Below are 18,282 nucleotides of genomic sequence, written 5' to 3' on the forward strand. Positions count from 1 at the left end.
CTTTGTAACTGGGAATTATTCTGCCCATTTGGGATGGTCAGACACTTTTGTTTTTGGTCTCTTCAATGCTGAAGATTTTTGGTAATCCTGTAGGATTTCCTAGTCTGAATTTTTCCTCTGAGGGAGGAGATTCAGGAGACATGCTAATGACACTGTGCAGGTAGGTGGGAGGTTTTTCATGCACTGAGGCAGTGATCAGGGTGTGCTGGCAGTGCCCCTGCTGTTGCAACCATGTGATGCTGAATCGGGTTTCCCATTGCCACAAAAACCCCCAAATGGTCCCAATGCTTTCTTTTGACTCCCTCTACTGTCACCTTTTCCCACATGCTCCACCAAAGGCTTTCAGTGCTATCAGGGAGCTGAACTACTGATAACTGCCAAAGTCAATTTGTGGTGAACACTGAATTTTTTCTCAGTGTTATCAAGGATCTCTCAGGGACAAGGCAGCTGAGATACTGAGCTATCTCAGCAAACTATCTATCAACAGCCCCTCAAGGCAGAAACTACTTGCTAGAGCATCAGCTGATGAACCAAAAGGGAGATGAAGTTCAGAGAAAGAATTGTTTTAATTACCACGTAATCTGCTTCACTGTTATTTTAGAAAAAGCTGGATGCAGATGTTACATGGATATAATTGCAGATTTCAGAAAACACCTTAAAAGCCACAGAGGAAAGCTTAAAAATATAACACAAGTAATTCCCTCTGGTGTATGAAGACAAGCAGATTTCCCTCCCCACAACTGCATTTAAGATATCGAGAATATTAGTTACTTCACTGAACTTCAGAAATGGGCACTCAAAGATAGGTTGCATTAGCTAACAGCTATTGATAACTAAGGATGACAATACCTGTTCCAGCAGTTTCATTTTCCTACAGGCAAAAAGGCCGTGTTCTGATTGCAACCCTCCATTGCAGCAGTTTGCTTAGAGCAGCTTCCAGACTAGCTTTCCATCTGCAAACTGGTATGCCACTGCACTGCTTCCTTGCCTGCCAAGAGCTTTTCTGAACCACAGTAATGGTAGCTGGTGTCAGCTCTCCATACTGGTCACTTCTGGATGTTTTGCTACTTAGGTCCTTCGCAGTCAGTTTTGCTGACTGTCTTGTACAATGTTTAGGTTGAGAGCTTTCTGGCAGGTTTAAAGGGTTTGTTTCTGCTTCTGACGCTATGGGAAGACTATAGGCACACAGCAGCATGGCAAGGGTTAAAAGCTGTTTTCTCTCCCTCTTTACAAAGAACCTGTTTATTTATGGGTAGCCATGGATGGACATATATTTCCAGAATTCAGGAAAACTACCTTCAGTTTTCTGTATCTTCACATGCTTCTAGTATGATCTCAATTCCACAGTCATTGAGTCTCGCCTCAGTCCTCATGTCTGTAAGCCCAAGAGGTGGTATTCAGAGAAATAAATACATGTGTGCTGTGGTGTTGCACTAGACCAGTAATGGATAGTAGGGCTCCAAAGAGAGAGAGGTCTTGAGATAGATACAAGAGAAGTCTGGCACGCATCAGAATGTAATCTCTTCATATCATTGCGAGGATTTATTTAGGAGCGGCTCTCTCTGAGTTACATTGCTGTCAGGTAGCAGAGTACTGCCTGTGGTTTTTGAAGTATTTGAACATTTGCAGCCTTTAAACAATTAGAATTGTCAGAAAGAAAGACAGCCCATCAATCAGAAATTTTCACAACTCCTCATTTGTATGTAGATTTCTAAACCTCATATTGTCAAATAATAGACAATAAAATAGAACCCTTCAACAATTTCCTTTTTTCTTTTTCTTTTCTTTTCTTTTTTTCTTTAAAACCCTATAGTATTGGATACAGAAAAGATCTTAAAACTTTAGAGTGGAACTGAAGGAACTCCTCTCTTTGTTCAAACTAATGATTCTGTTAGTCCACTGTTGTCTTGGGCAATGACCAGTCCCAGAAGACATCTGGGTGAGGAAACCGCCAGGAAATGCATAGCTAGTCGAGGCAGTAATTAAAGTAGCCATTAGCCTTGGGCAACAGACTACAAGGGTCAGCAGCCTGTGTGCTTTGCTTACATGTGGACTTCTTTGCTTGTACTTGCAGAGATGGGGATTAGCCACTGAAATCCAAACAGTGGACAGTTTGGCCCACCAGCTATGCTGGGGCATGCCGTCCCCATCAGGCCCTTTCTCCATCCCAAGCTTTCTCTTCTCCAGAAAGGCTGAACATCAGCCATGGTGCTGTGGAGAAAAGAGAGGCTGATTTGAGGTGCAAAAAGAGGAAAACCTGTATTCTGGGACAGCCTGGCATTAGGGGTTACTGTATCCTGAAGAAAGGAGAAAGGAAAAGGTTCTCAGAAGTAATAGAGAGGGGGGGAAAAAGGGAGGGAAAGAGCATAGCCTGCATCACCAGTGAGCTCTTCTAGCATCCCCGCAGCACCATGAACCCTTCAACAGCCCCATTGCTTCTCAAAGGTGGAGGCAAAAACTCTAGAGCTTGGTTGAAATGACACATCTCTCTTCTTTCAAGTCAGGCTGGTGCCTTGTGTAAGCTCTGAGTCCATGCAATAACATACCTTATGTCATTATAATTAACAAAGCCTTCGACAATCTGTGCAATAATCCATTCTTAAGAACAACTAGTTCAAGTTTAAACAGTTCGTGCATGTCACAGGCTGTCTCAAGAGATTTCTTTAAAAAACAAACTCTTCAAGTCTGAAAGGTGGAGAGGGAGAAAAGAACTATAATTTTTTAGAGCAGTAAATGAATATCCAATAGCAAAACATTTGGATGAAATCTGTTTATCTGGCTTCTTTTCCTTGAAAGAAAATGAGAGTTATCTTCTTATTTGAGATTTATTCTTTCCATTTGTGTTCCCAAATTTATTCCTGGTCTAATATCTTATGTTCTGAGATTCTCTGCTCATCAAATTTCATAGCTGTACCTCCTGAAAAATGAAATTTTAGAATAAGAAAGATCAAAATATTTTTTCTTGGTTATTTCAATAGGCACTGCATTATTTCCTCTGGGAAATTCTGCAAGAGGAAGATTTCAGCCTGCTCACAGTAAACATTAGAGTGGGAATGCAATTCACAAGCGGGGCAGCTCCTTTGACTCTTTTTGTTGCTTGTTTGCTTTGTCTGAGCTCACATCAGACTAGTGCATTTCGCAGTTGGTTTGTAACTTGAAAACACAAGTTGAGTAAAGGGGTGAAAATACCTCACAACAAATAATCCTGAAAACCTGTGGTTTATTGGTTTGCAAGCTAGGAAGTGACATCAAGCATCCAGACATGGATACTTTTCATTTCATGCATCAGTTCTGCATAGTAAGACAGAGTACATTCCTCCCCATAAAATATACACAACAAAGTATTTAAAGATGTTAAAATTCAAAGCCATAACCATCTGCTTATCACAGACATCTGTTGCTTCAAAGCAAAGGACTATATGAAAGGTTCAGAAAGTTTTAGAGCTCAAAAGATGCATTTGCCAAGAGACTAATGGAACACATGCATATACATAAACTCCAAAAATAAAACAAACTGCTGTTTTCTCCCTGGAGTGCAGTTCCACCAGTAGGTATGTGAGAGCTGAGTTGCAAAGAAAGAAAAACAGAGTTACCTCAGCTCTTACCCATCTCTGTAACTGAAAATTAAACTTTTTGTCATTCTCCAAACACTCTTGAAAAGCAACATCATCTTCCTCCATCGGCAGAGGAGTCTGACTTTCGCACTGATCTGCTACATCTCTGACTCGCTCCTGCCAATGCACCTTCCAAATGGGATTGCTATCACCCTGCAAACTCCTTTCCATAGAGCCTCGCCCCATTCTTGCTCAGGGAGGTGACACCCCAGCTTCACTGGGAGCAGCACGCTGCAGCTCCACAGCCCTGCGTGTCTATTAATTCCTTTGCTATTTTGGCACCCAGGTCTGACTGCCTGGCTGAAGTCAAGGAGGGCCTTCCCATTGACTTCAGTGAACCGTGGGCATCTCCCTGAATGGATGGTGCCCCTTTACCCACGTGGATCTTGCATTGCCATGGAAATGAAGGTCAACAGGAGGGCTGGAAGAGGTAGTAAGCTCTTTGGGGCAGCGTCTGTGTTCCTCTGAGCACCTGATGCAAGAGGCGATTGCGGCAGCGTATAATTTGGTATTGCCCTGTGGGTATGTGCTAGGTTTCCACCGTGAGGGTTGGAGGGCAGAGTATGCACCTTTCAGATGTGTGGGTCTGGAGGGAAGGACCTGCTAAAAGTTATTGGGAACTGGGAAAATGTGTGAGCCAAATAGAAGGTGCAAAGTCAGAGGGATTAGGTGCTTTTGGAAAGGCTGCAAGGAATGCAAGGAGGCTAGAGACTCTCCGGACAGGAAGATACCGGGAACCCTGAGTGCACGAAATTTCTGTCTCAGGTTAATACTACCTGTACCTGGTCAGCAGAGCTAATCAAGCTTCCTGGCACAAGAGCCAGTTTCCATTCATTTATCACCCTATCTGTGTATGGGCAGCCATCAAAAGGGGAGGGACGAACTCACAGACAAGAAAAAATTAGGATTTCAATGCCTGTCTGCCAGGCCTATCGATGCCAATATGTACATGCACTGCACAGAGAACAAGGAAATATTTCTTGACATTAAATTACATTGTAAAGCTCAGAGAAAGTTGATCCGTCCCCTGCAATAAACTCCAAAAAAACATACAGAAAGTGATTAACTTAAATATGAGCATGAACATCAAGATACACTTTATAAAGCAATCAAAATATTTCTTCTGTCATTTAATGTTCCTCTTAGTCACATAATCTGTGACCTCTTAAACCTCACTATAAAGCGTATAAAATCCCACAAGACCAGAAGTTCAACATGGGGGTTACACACCATTTCTGGATTCACTGACGCCGCTTTATAATCTACCCTTCTGCTCTTTGTTTTCCTTTGCACAGGTTTTGCATTTTCCTGCCAGCTTCCCATTGTCCTTGAAATCAGAGTAACAAGAAATTGAACAAATCAGAGTGCTTGTGCCAATCACAAACAGAACAGAAATGGTCAGTGATCAGAAAAGCAAACAGAGCCTGCCTGAGCTGCGTACAGATTCTGCTCCGTACACTACTCACAAGCAAAACGTTTCTAGAAAGGTAAGTTAGTTATTTATTGTGCCGACACACAGGCATTATTCAAAGCAACAGCAAGATAACAACATTACTAGTATTAGGAAACTCATCTCAAGTTTAGATTATCTCAGAGTTTTTATGAGGCAAGAGAATATATGAAGTTTGCTTCAGCGAAATAAAGCCCTTTACTTACATGGCTTGCAAGAGCTCCCAGCAGCTGGAGTCTCTGAATTGCAGTGCATGCAGATATTGTGCTTTGCTGAAAGCCCGCTAACTTTGGCACTGGAGACAGCACATAACTCACCGGTGCTTTGGATTGATAAATAATTTCCTTTAAAAACACTCACACATGTTTTTTTATCAGTGGTGCACACTGACAGTAGACTGCAAAGCAGAAAGCCTGTCTGGTGTTATGAAGGAAGAGTTCCCTCTCAGCTGAATCAAAAAAAAAAGGAGTCCTTGACCCCGACAACTAGAATAAATCTACTATATCTGCTGGCTCTTTTCTGAATGCATACTTGAGCAGTAACATAAGAGCGAGCGGTCGGAGTGCAGAAACTGTGGCATGTCATGCTCTGTACCGGTAGGGTATGTAAGCAATGCTTCCAGCGCAGGCACAGCAAAATGCAAACACAATGCATGTTTTCAGCTTTTATTTTGTTCGCATTTATTTTAAAAATAAAACAAAGATGACGGGCTTCTCTATTTCAGTTCACAGCTCCCAAGTGGCAGCGCTTTCAGCTCTGTCCCCTCTGCTGAGGTTCCTTCTGTTCCAGATGAGGTTACTGCTGACTTTCTATTTCAAACCTCAATTTTCTGAGAATCTCTGTATCTCAGCCAGGAAATGTAACCCAGACTGAAGTTTAGCATTTCAGACATCATAAATGCAATGAATTGCCTGCAAGCAAAATGAGTGTTTTTCAGATTTTTTTTTCCTCCTTCAAAAGATCTGTTTATTTCTTTTTTTTCTCTCTCTCTTTCCTTTGTTCTACTTAAACTTATTAAACTTCATAAAAACAAGCATAGCTTTTGGAACAAGTCCTCAGTAGAACAAATAGTGAGACGAATATGAAAAGCAAGATAATGATGTAGCTTAAAACAGGTAAATGTAAAGTTTCAGCAAAAAAGAAGTTCCTTGCTCCATTGTAAAATTATATTTACAAGAATAAAGACATTACTTTAAACATAGTCATTCAGTTCCCAGACAATGAGGACAGAGGTTTTATGGAGAGGATAAAAAAACCCCATATTTTAGGCATAATAAAAGGAGTAGCAAAGAGATAAGAAAGAAAGAAAATCAAAGTCCTCATTCATTCCATTGTATTTGGTTGCAAGAGGGAAAAAGGGAAACAAACTTACAGCCTAAAATCAAACTTTAAAATATTGTAAATTCAATATTCCTGGCTTTATGAAACATAAAGATAAAAAAAAAGTGCTCAAAACTTTCAATGAGCGTTTCTAGCTTAAGGAAATAATAGTTTTTAATGGAGAATGATCAAATGGTCTCTTTTGTCTAGTGTGTTATTCCCCTTGTATGACTACGGACTTGAAAAATCTCCGACACATTTTATATGTGTGTTATCAAGGTTTTTCTTGAATCTCAGACTTGGGTTCAGCTTTTGTTGTTGTTTCTGGTTTTTGCAACTTTATTAAGACACTAAAACACATGTACAACTTCAAAGTTGTTTATTGGTAATTAAATTGTCTCTCCCAGTTGTAGCTGACTAGTAGCAGTGATATATTGTGTTGAATGAGAGAAGTCTCACTTTCAATTAGTTTCCATTTATATCCCCTTCCTTTGTCAAATACTGAAACTCAAAGTCTACAATAATTTAATTTTTACTCTTTTCAGCTCTTCCTGCTCTTTTCCCCTTCCCTTTCTCCACTAACGTTTTCAAAATACGAAGCACTATCAAACCATATATGTATATCTAGAAAGTCAAAGTATTGGCATTGATTTTTTTTTTTTTAAATTAGAATTCATATTTTAAAGCTGTTGCTTTAAAAGTGGTGTGGGTGCAAGTATTGTTCTTCAGATACCAAAACACCTTTTCTCTGCAGTGGGCTCAAGCCTCATACCTAGGGCTTATTTACCTAGGTCGGTGCTGATCTCCCGTGCCACACGGGTGAGCCTGTTGTCACCTGCCATGCTAGACCTCTTTCCTCTCTTCTGAGCTGTCAGCAAGCACATGTTTTCTCCCTCTCTCCCAGTTCAACTTTTCTATTCTTAGAAAATAGCTGCGATTTTTCACTTTTAATCTTGTTTTACAATGCGGAGGCCTTGTGACCCAGTTTGTAGGAACCACACTTGGCACACAGGACTACTCGCACACACCCAGGTTTCAGGCAGCAGCCCCACTAGTGGGGTGTATCGGGATCCCATCCAGCTTTCTGTCCATGATTGCAAAGGGCCGAACTTCAAAAACTGCTTGGGACCTATTACCTGCTTCTTTGTGAAGTGTTTTGAGGCAAGCAGAATATATACCTAACTTCTGAGATCCAAATCTTGTTGTATTCAGTATGGACATGTGAAACACACTGCTAATTTGAGCACCAGCTAATTACCCCCAGGCATGACACCGTTTCTGCCGCAGGGATCTGGCTTTCCCCTGAGGAAGTAACAAGCCATCGGGCAGTGCACTTGCGGCTCCCTGTGCATGGACGGTGTCATTTCTTCCCCAGCCCATTTCAGCCACAACACAGCTGTGTAAGCCCTGCAAGCCTTGGGGCACTGCGTTTTACTGTGGCCGTGTGCAATCGTGTCTCACAACTGGAGGCAGCAGCAGTCTCTGAAAATACCATCTGCTTTACTGAGTATTGCATATGCATTCACAGACCTTTATATAGGAGTTAAGAAAACAGTTCACAAACTAAGGGTCACAGTTACAACCGCAGTTGTGTATGTGAAAGTGGAAGCTTGGCCAGGACCCCAGAAGCTATAACACAAACAGAAATGTATGAGACTTGTCGGGTGAAGTCTATGTCATGATCTACCACATCAAAAACTTTAAAATCTTTTTTCTTTTTTTTTTTTTTTCCTGGTAGAAGTGTAGACCCTCATATGTAAACTAAAGTCTTATGTTTCTCATCTATCTTTCAAACACCCACCCAGAAGATTGGTTGGGTTGTGCTGCCCATGGGCTGGGAGCACTGCTTTGCTGGCATGACGCTGTATGATTACCTCTGAGACCCTGAGAAAGTGGGTCCCTATGTCTGATGTGACACAGTCCATTAAATGACTTTGATCAGACTTTGTTTTGAAATCATCTGATTTTACTCACAGCTTTAAAAAATTTGGGCATCACAGGGGTATACATCCCAGTAGCTGTTATTTCCAATGTCAGCTTTTACAAAGCCCACACTTAGTTCATGAGAGATACAAGATACACGGAGTCAATAGGAACCACAAAGATCAGTTTCATTATTTCATGTACAGGCTGGGCAAGAAGGACTGAAAGAGTGATTCAGTGGCAATGTAAGATGACATGACAGGTAAATGTGAACTAGAAAGCATATTTCCCAATATGGTAAACTTTCATTACCATCTGGAGATAAACCGTACCATTGATTGGCTCCGTGGAGGCACAGTGCTACCTAAAGGCACTTACACTGTTTCTAGGATCGGCCTGGGGCCACAAGTACAGAAGTACTTTTAGTGGAGGCATTGAGCTGCCCTGAATCCGTTCAGTCCATCATGACTTAGTTGGTCTGTCCCTGATAGAGGCAGGCTGTCTCCTGCAGTGCTGCTTCGGGGTGTGCACCATGGTCTCCAGTGCTCCAAGAGGATGTATTTACAGAGGTGCAGCATTAGAACAGAATCACAGGAGTAATTTGGGTTGGAAGGGACCTTTGGAGTTCATCTCATCCAACATTTGCTCAAAGCAGATCTAATCGGCTGGCAGCTGTCTCTGCAGTACATGCCATGATGACTATTATTCAGGGTTTTCCATTCCATACAGCACACCTGACCTCCATTACCCCCAAGAGCAAGGAGCTGACTCAATGATTATGATCTAGAGGGATTTTGCATCCCTTATCCCAGGTAATTACAAACTCTTGGTTATTGCAATATCTGATCACCCAATCGTTTGTTTATACTTATCTGGCATGGAAGCCAAAAATAATATCTCATTTTACAGATGTGGACCTAGGGCACAAGGATGACATTATTTGTTAGAGATCACATAGTCTGGGCAGAGTAAGAAATTGAGTGGTCATCCCTCAGGGCTGGCATCCTACCTGCTGTCAGCTGTCTGTCCATTCCTGCTATTAGTTAGCTATTAGTTATTAATAGCCAACCTGCTATTACAGATCATTTTTTGAGGCAGGGGCAAAGTCACACAGCGCTTGTGAGATGCCAGCTATGTAATGGATTCCAGTGCTGAAGCTGAAAGTGGGGGAAAATTAAAAATTGTTAATGCTGCTGCTGTACATGTGGTGGGCAGCTGTGCTAGGGATCATCGAATGACTGATTCTCCTTAAAACACAGCCCTTCTGACAATCTGGAATGGGATCCAAATTAGTAAAAGCTGGTTTTGGAAACCAGGAAAGGTCCCCATGCTCTCCACTGCTGTCAGTGAGAATTCATATTGAAATGATCAAAAACTGTGTGAAGGTGAGTATTGCTGTAACTTGTTTAAATTACAGGCCTGGAAAAATATACTTAAGACATCTGGAATCAATTTTTGTTTTGAAATTCAGTTCATACATAAGGAGGGCTTGGGAAGAATGAAAAGACAAGATAGTCTTGTCTTGAAAGACAAGAATGAAAATGAGAATGTTTAAACAAGTGGCCCATATGCATGGCCCTCACGCTTCAATCTCACATTTAGCTTTTGTTGAGTAATACTGTTTTGTATGTGGTCCCACCAATATATATGTATGGCATGTAGCTAGGAAATGATATATTACTTCTGAGAAAACCCAGAAGAATATAGCATGGGTCACAGATCTATTCTAGACTTGTTCTGCTTCCTGGAGTGATCCAGTTAACCTTCTTTGTGACCCATATGTGGATGTCCCATACTGCCAACTCCTGTCCTGGACACTGTGCTGCATACCTGCTCAGACTTGCCAAGCCAGCCAAATTAGGACTGCAGCAATATGTCTCTTAAGGTGAGATGCTAATGCCACTTGTTCATGTGGTCTCAGCTAGTATAGGGACTAGTGAATATTGGGCAAGAACTCAGGAGCTGCAAATTCCTGTTGATGCTTCAAACTGCACATTAAAAAGGAAGAAATCTGTCTTTTTAATGTGTAATTTATTTTAATTTTAATGTGTCATTAATATGTAAAAAGCAAATCTCCTTTTTAAACCTGTGGTGTGTAATATCTTGTCTGTATAATTTCTGTCTTGAAATCTGAATGGCCAGATCTTGAGCTGATATAAATCAGTACTGCTGCATTGATTGCAAAGGTAGCATAATTAATTTACACCAGCTGCAGTTCTGGCTCAAAAATGTGCAGAAGCATATATATTCCCTTTCTGGTCATGTGGGTGCCACTGGAAGATGACTCGGGACCTGATGGCTACCATGGCTTTATATCCACATCAAAGCTTATACTTAGGCCTTTTGCCATACCTCATGGGGGCTGAACATGTGTTTTTGAATGCTTCACTGAGCTATATAATTTAGGAACATCAACAACACATACCGTTAAAACCCATCAAAAGCAAATCTCAAGCTCAGATACAAATGTCCTGAGCCTCCACTTCAGGAGCTGTTTGAGGGTCAGAAAGGATTTTTTAATAAACTGCCTTGCCTCTTAGAGGTCAGACAACATGGATGAAGCCTGGAGATCCTTTGAGGCAAGGACATTCTCTCTCTCTTACATTGTGGGGTGTATCTTTAGCCAAAAGCAAAACTCATTTCAACTACTGCTACTTCATCAGAGGTAGGAGGGCAAAATAAACTCCCTGGGAATTAGAAAGCATGCTTTCTATCAGTAGCTTGTGTCACTTTCCCATCAAAAATCTGCTGCTGATGTACCTTCAACATGATGGTAAAACATTATGTTTCATCTTTTGACAGTTTAAGAAAATGGTCCTTTTTGCAACAGATCAAATCCCCCAGAAGTTAAATCTGTAACCCTTTCTTCTCTATAACCTTGGAAAAAGCAGTCAGAAACAAAAACCAGTGCCCCAAAATATCACGTTCAAGATGCATTTGGAAATTTGAGACAGCTTTCCTTTTCAAATTCATCAGTCTTTTTAGCATGTCTGGAATGAGGTGGAGGCTATTTCAGAGCAAGCTATTGAAAACATCAAAGAAAAATGTTCTTTTCTTGCAATGAGCTGCAACCAGTCATCTTCCTGCAAGTGCAAAGCTTTCTGACACAAGGGTATCTCTGACCATCCCTCATGGGTACAGAATGAAGGAAGGCACCTCTTTAACTAGGTAGAGAAGAAGCCACTTACAGTGTATATCACCATTTGAAGTGCAGCCCAGTTTGCAAGAAGTAAAAAGGGCTGCATCACTGGTACAAACTAATTTAATGGCATATGGTTTCTTCATTCGGGAAAAGGCTTCAAAACTGAAAAGCAGATTGCAGCTTTGCAGAATAAACTGGTGCTGGTGGTCTCATTGTATGTAGCTTACAACTGCTTAAGTGATACAGGCTTGTCTGGATTGAGTTAAATTTTTTTTTTTGTTTAGTCCAAAAATAGAATTGCTTCAGCTCTGTTCAAGCTCAGTGTTGTTCCAGTTGTCTTCAGTTTTCTTCTCAAACCCACTGTTTTCCCAGATCACTTTATGGATATCGTGTATGGGAGGGGCGGGAGTGTAGTAGCTGGAGCAGAGCACTGAGGGCTTTGATTCCTGCTCTTAGTGCTGCTGTTGACTCTAATCCTGCTTTCCTTCTGTTCTTCTTCTGTTGTTCTTTTCTCCTTCTCACTCCTTCCTTTAGCCTACCTGGCATTTGCGCTTGATGAGAAGTTCCTTGCAATCCTGGTACATTGTCTAATCCTATCATTTAATAGAAATAATGGAGGAGAAGGATTTCTGGACTGCTCCAACCCCAGAAGATGCTGCTCACAGCAGAAAAGACTGCTGAGGAGAGGAGCAGTGGTCATTGCAACAGCATCCCACAGCCTTATCACCTTTCCAGCGTAAGGCTTAATTTCTAGCAGAAGGCTGCCTATGAGGCTATTTTGCATTTTCTTACAACCCACTCAGCTGCTGCAATTAAACCCGAATACCCAAAATTCCAAAAGCAGCATGCTATGCCATGGCTACAGTACATGCACCCACATGCCTGGGGTTGCAGGGTCTTATTCTTGTGTGTGAGAGACCCGGGGGGAACGGCCTGTGTCCATGGGTCCCTTTCTGCAGCAGGGGCAGAGGCATATGAGGAATGAGGAGCGCTGTAGTGTCTACCAGGAGAGGACACCCAATTAAATCCTAATTTTAAAGGTGTAGTTGAAGAAATTGGTACAGCTGTCCATTTCCTATGTAACAGGGCTAGGTTCAGCACAGTAATTTGCAGATCGAGCTCAGTATTCTTCCTGTTTTACCTCTTAGGTAATAAACCCGTAAACCCCCGGGGTTCAGGTAACACTGTTCTAATGAACCCTGCGTCCCTTCCCCTGCCTCCCTGAGCACCCCATTCCCGGCTGTGCAGTGACCCACAGCATCTGGGACCAGTCCCACTGAGCCCTGGCATCCCCAGCCCAGCACCCTGGGGGGGTCCGTGGGCTGCTGAGGCCCTGCACGAGGATCCCCTCCCATTCCCACACCAGATGATACTTTCTTTTTTTGTGGATGCCCAGGCATTTCGACCATCCTACTGCTGGTAGGGGTTGCCTTTTCCCATCACCTTTCACAGATGCCCAAGGTCTAGAGACCCCCGGCAGCAGACCCCAAATTCTGTCCTTCTGCAGAACCGGGCCGGCGTTGCTGCCGCGTCTGCAGGAGGTATGAAGATCTTTTTAAGGCTACTGCACTGCTATTACTTCAGCGCTGCCCGTGCATAGCAGACGTGCTGTGGCTAGGTGCCAAGCTGCCTGGAGAAGAGCCTTTTTTTAACGAATGATCACACAAGCTGTAAGCAGTAGGAACTGGTGGTCTGAAGCAGCTGGCAGCAGAAGCAGGGTCCGTATATTGTTTGTGGGCTGGATGGCTCGATATATGGGCACGTGCTGAAATACAGCTGCTCCGAGGTTAGCTGTGGCCTCCAGCACTGACACAACGTAGGTAAACCCAATACTTTTCTCAGTCATATCTGGAATGGGTTTGGACTCGTGCCCCTATCCATTAAGGCCTTCGGCCATTTTGTGGAGTGAAGCGAAGGCGGTTTCTGTGAAAGCTCTCGGCGCAGTCCTGCCCGGGGTGTGGAGGGCGGCCTTGCCCGGGCACCCCGCCGCGCTCCAGCCCTCGGTCCCGGCAGAACAGCCTGAAATGGCGTCTTCGAAAGGGAGGAGGGCTGCGCTGGAGCTGCCGCCGAGGCCTGCCTTTGGCACCCGTGCAACGGAGGGCTGCAACGACTATGACACGCCAATCATGTTGTGAAGGCCTAAATAGATAAGTGTTAGTGCTGTTGATGAAAGGAAGCAGTGCCAGCTGCTTTTGGCCAGCGGAACAGGAATGTGTCCCGTTGCCTCAGGTTGAAAAGGCTTCAGATGTTTAGGGCTTGCACAAATTAGAGGGAGGAAGCGCTGGTAACAATATCTGACACATATTTGCTTAATTCATGGACGAATTAACCTTAATTATCCCATTTATAAATCAGCTTTAAGTGGAAGGGCCCCTCCTCACCCCCCACTGCTGCATATTTGGGGGATTAAGTTGTTTGTTTTTAGTGATAAATTAGAAACATCTGCTTCCGCTGACACGCTAGAAAGGAGGCACATACAGCAAAGCGGCTGGCCGTGCTGCTCTGATGCTGGGGGGGATTTGGTACCAGGGCATGGTCCCGCTGACCTCTGGCCACGGGGTCTGAAAGGCTCAGGCTGTGTCCCCTCTGCACGGGGGCTCGGTGGGGCAGGGGAGGTGCACAGCTGCTCCCGGGCTTGCTGCTCAGGGTGGTTTCTGAGGAGGTCGGAGCAGTGGCGAGCATCTCCAGCAGCGTGCGCTCGGCAGAGCCTTCCTTTTAAGGGTGTCTTGGCAGCTCTTCCGTGCAAGCGAAACTGTTTCTGCTATGGGATCATCAAGTCTTAAAGTCAAGGAATCCAAACCTCGTGCCAGAGTCGCTGCAGAGGTCGCTGAAGTGTGAGCAACGATGGCAGTAAGCAGCCCAGCGACCCCTCCTGATGAAGGAAATAGTGCTAACTGAGGGATCGGAGATGTTTTACAGCCCTGGCGTATCCTTTCAGAGGTGATACAACTTCCTGATTGACGAGGCAGGTTGGAAGCGGCCAAGAGACACGCCATGTCAAAACACTTCACGTGGGCTTTCACCTCGTGCAGGAGGTGTGAAAACAACCCTCCTGGCTACAAGCCATTATCTGCAGGAGTGGAAAGCTGGGGCTGAATCCTGCCAGATGCAACAATCTAAATATATCCCAGGCATCCATGGAGCTGCACCCACGAGGGACCAGGTCTGTGCATCCCCCTACGGCACACCCCAAAGTGAACCACGAGGATTGTTTTGACTTCGGTGTGGGCTGGATCTCACTGCAGGGTTTTAATACATGCCCTATTGGGCTGCAGAAACAGATGTTTTAAACACACCAGTCAGATACTTTTTTTTCAGCAATTGGCAATCAAAATTCTTGGACAACAGCCCTGATCTGCAGGGACAGAGCTTGCCTGCAGAAAGGGATAAACCAAAATGCTGGGTGGTTTCTAACAGCTCCTGTTCCCAAGATGCCCTCTTTTTCTGCCTGGATATTTTCTCCAGGTGAGTTTGAGGATTATGCGCATTTAACCAAGATTTTCCAATAATCTATCAGATCTGTCAGAGCAAGAAACCCCAGGCAGGTTCAGTGCATGCTCTCAGACTGGCTGTACAGTACGGGTCCTACAGGGTGAACACCTCCTGGTAGCACAAGACGCACTGTTCATGTGCGATGCAGTGCAAAGTACATGTATTTCTGTCTCAGAAATTCTGCCCACAGAGATTTTGAATCGCAGTTCTGCCCAAAGCAGGCTACAAAATCAGGACTGAGGTGTGTGGCCCGTCAGCATGCAGGGAGCCATCCTAGGCAGTCCTGCAGAGGAAACTCTCAATTCTCCTTAAAAAGCTGAAGGCAACCTCCAGTGCAGCCTCCAAAGCCCCATTCCAATGTAAAGCAGCGTAACCCAGCTGCAAAGCTTAAAATACAGTGAAATGCAATCCTTCCTCTACAGAAACCAAAAAATACCCACCGCACAACCATGGACCTGGGTGTGCAGCAAAGCCCCTCTGGAGACCCAGGGGCCAGCCCTGGGCAGACATGACCTGCTTGCTCTGGGGGTGCAGGAGGGAGGGGAGAGGTAGCAGGGCAACCTGTTGCACAGCTAGCCAGGACCACTGATCCTGCTTGTCCTGCCTAAGGTGTTTTCTTCTGCTTGACTGCCTATGTTATTTCATCTTTGCATTCCCATGGAGGGCACTCAGATACATGACGTTGATGATGATGAAGTTGAATCAGGAAAGGAATTTTTTTTTTCTTTCTTTACCCAAGCTGGGGAGAGAAGTGAAAATTTCCTTCTTCCAGGAGAGGAGCAGGAGCTGTAACCTGGACTCCAGGCCTTTATGGGAACTGTTTTGCTGGAGTATTGGCCATCCTGTTCCCACCCCCAAAATCACTACCTCTCCCTGGAAGAATTTCTTGCTACCCCACCTCAGAGCTGGTGCTCAGAGGTCATCTGCAGACATGTATTGCCCCTTTCTAGCAGGAATGTCTGCACTGAGTAACAGAAACAGTAACTCAAGAGATGCCAAAGCAGCCTTGTTCTTCCTCCAGCCACTGGGAAATCAGCTCTCAGGAAGCTGGAGAGTGCCTTGCCACATCATTTGCGCAGGGGTTACAGGATAGCCCACTGACCGCTGTCACTTCAGGGAGGAAAGGCTGCCAGCAGAGCCCCCCCCAAAACCCCCTTTGAGGAGGTGATAAAGAGGGAGCCCCTGGGCAAACACACAGACATGCCAGGAAAATGGAAGGGCTATGAGAAGGAGGATACCAGATTGGTAATTTACAGGAGGAAAAGGGTAGAGGAACTGAAGAGAAGTTGGAGACAAGTAAAGATATGTGGGACTGGGAGGGTTGCTAATGCAGGGCTGTGATCAAGGCTGTTCTCGCATTGGGACCAAAGGACAGGCTCTGGAAGATAACTTTCAGAGCACATCCGTGCAGAGCTGGAGCTCATAAAGACTCAAAGGAGCCAATTGCTCTGTAAAAAAAAAAACAAACCTGACATGGTGTCTAGAATAAGCAATGGATGCAAAGAGTAACCTAGGTGTTTCTCTGCTAAGTCCCAAAAGAGCCACATCCACCGTTTAGTGACAGTGAAAAAGGACTGCAAACAGCAGTCTGGGATGTGTTGGGGAGGTGGGCTCATTCCCCAGGTGCATTGAAATGCAGCAGACCAGTGCTGTGCAGGAACACCAGTGTGGGGCTAGCAAGGCTGGCGTAACATCAAGTTTTCATAGACTGCTGAAAAGGGAAAAGACTTTTGGTCCTGAGTCGTAACTGCTAGCGAGAATAGCAGATGCGTGTTCCAGCACAAGGAGCGTCTCCCTCCAAGAAAGGGAGAGTTTTCCTGGACAAATCCAGAAAAAGTTCAGATGACTTTTTTTTCCAAAGGGTAAAAAAAAAAAAGGGAGGTCCCTCTCTCAGCAGCTCACAGATCAGGTCCCCCTGTGCTGCAGTGATGGGACTCCCACGCTGGCCTGGACCCAGCCACAAGGCCCATCAGACCAACAGAAAGAAGTGGGGTGAGCAGGCTGGACACACACCTCTTCGGCTCTGCCCTTTGAGCTCTCCTTGTTTTTATAGCTTTGTCACTCCCTGTTTTTATTGCACATTTTTTAAACTACATTTCAGGTCCCACCTCCATTATTAATACCCTCTCCACTCTCGTTTTCTCCTGAAAGAAAAATATCTTTATTGAAAGAATGTAGCAAAAACTGAGAGAAATAAAACAGAGCCCATGAATTACGATACATCCAAAAAACCCATCCCCTTACTGAACAGTTCCCTTCCTTCCCCAGCTTTAACCTCGGACTCTTGCCAGATGTTCCTGTTTGTTGCAGGGTGTCTGATTTTGGGTTTGGGGTCTCTCCAAAGCAGAAGGGGAGAGCGTAGGCTGAAAATAGGATGGGTGGCCTGATGGCGTCCAAACAGTCAGCTATGTCCATTAAATCTTGTTCGAGATTTGGCCTCCTCTTCTGTAAGCTGCACCCCATTTGGGTCTGAGAGATGCGATACACAGATGAGGAAGACAAATCCAGTAGATAGACTGAAGACGAGCCAATACATTTAAGCCAGCACAACATATGGACTCTCATATCTCTCAGCCTAGGAAAGATTACTCCCCACAGATTTCTTCTAGGTTTGCCCAGACTAAGTGAAACATCCCAGCCAGTGAGACTTTTCCCTTCTTTCCCTCTGGATTATTTTATAACCATATACCTCTTGCTGCCAGGATCTTTTTCCCATTATGCACAGCCTATTCTTCCCCTTTTAAAACGGTCCCCATTATCCTCTGTGATAAGACTTGGTTTTATACTAGGCAGTTCTGCCCTTCCCAATGGATACACCTCACAGAAATGTGTAGACTGTTTGATCATATGGTCCTATCCCCCCACACCCCAAGGTTTAGAGAAAATGGAAAGTATCTTTGAAAACTTGAGTCAGGTCCTCTGGAGTTCTGCCTTCATTGCTTTGAGCTTTCCCATCTGCATCCAACATCAGATGAGGCTTGAGGCTAGACACCCAAGAACAGATTCACACTGCTTTTCCAAAATGAAAACTGAGTCCTAATTTATGAAGAACCTGAACAATTTATTTCAACTTTGGGAAATCAGAGGAGTCTGGATTTCTTCTTCAACCCAACATAAAAACCACCCTACTGATCTGCACCTCTTACTTTAAAGAGACTGTGGGCAGAAATGAATACCTTTTGCTCACAGTTGCAACCTGATGCCTGTAACTAAAATGTAAATCTGGCCAGTAATTATCTCACTTGCAGCCTTTATTTTCTGGGTATGATCATGAAGACGAGCCTACAAAGCCTCTAGGTTTCTCTGCCAAGGCAATCACATAATTTCTTTGCTGTCCTTTC

At 44.2% G+C, this 18,282-nt stretch overlaps 1 protein-coding gene across 2 annotated transcripts in view; it reads right to left on the minus strand.

Moving 5' to 3' along the window:
- Window positions 1–18,282, minus strand: part of C1QTNF7 (C1q and TNF related 7) — a 51,921-nt gene that overhangs the window by 30,840 nt on the left and 2,799 nt on the right. The window contains exon 1 of one of the 2 annotated variants that reach the window (XM_009927087.2): window positions 5,271–5,672. The exons of the other annotated variant lie outside the window; for it this stretch is intronic. The gene's annotated coding sequence lies outside the window, so the exon portion shown is untranslated. Of the gene's footprint in view, window positions 1–5,270; window positions 5,673–18,282 lie in introns of those variants that run through there. 2 annotated transcript variants of the gene reach the window in all.

Source organism: Haliaeetus albicilla, chromosome 1 (genome assembly GCF_947461875.1).
Source record: "Haliaeetus albicilla chromosome 1, bHalAlb1.1, whole genome shotgun sequence".
Lineage (NCBI taxonomy): Eukaryota > Metazoa > Chordata > Aves > Accipitriformes > Accipitridae > Haliaeetus > Haliaeetus albicilla.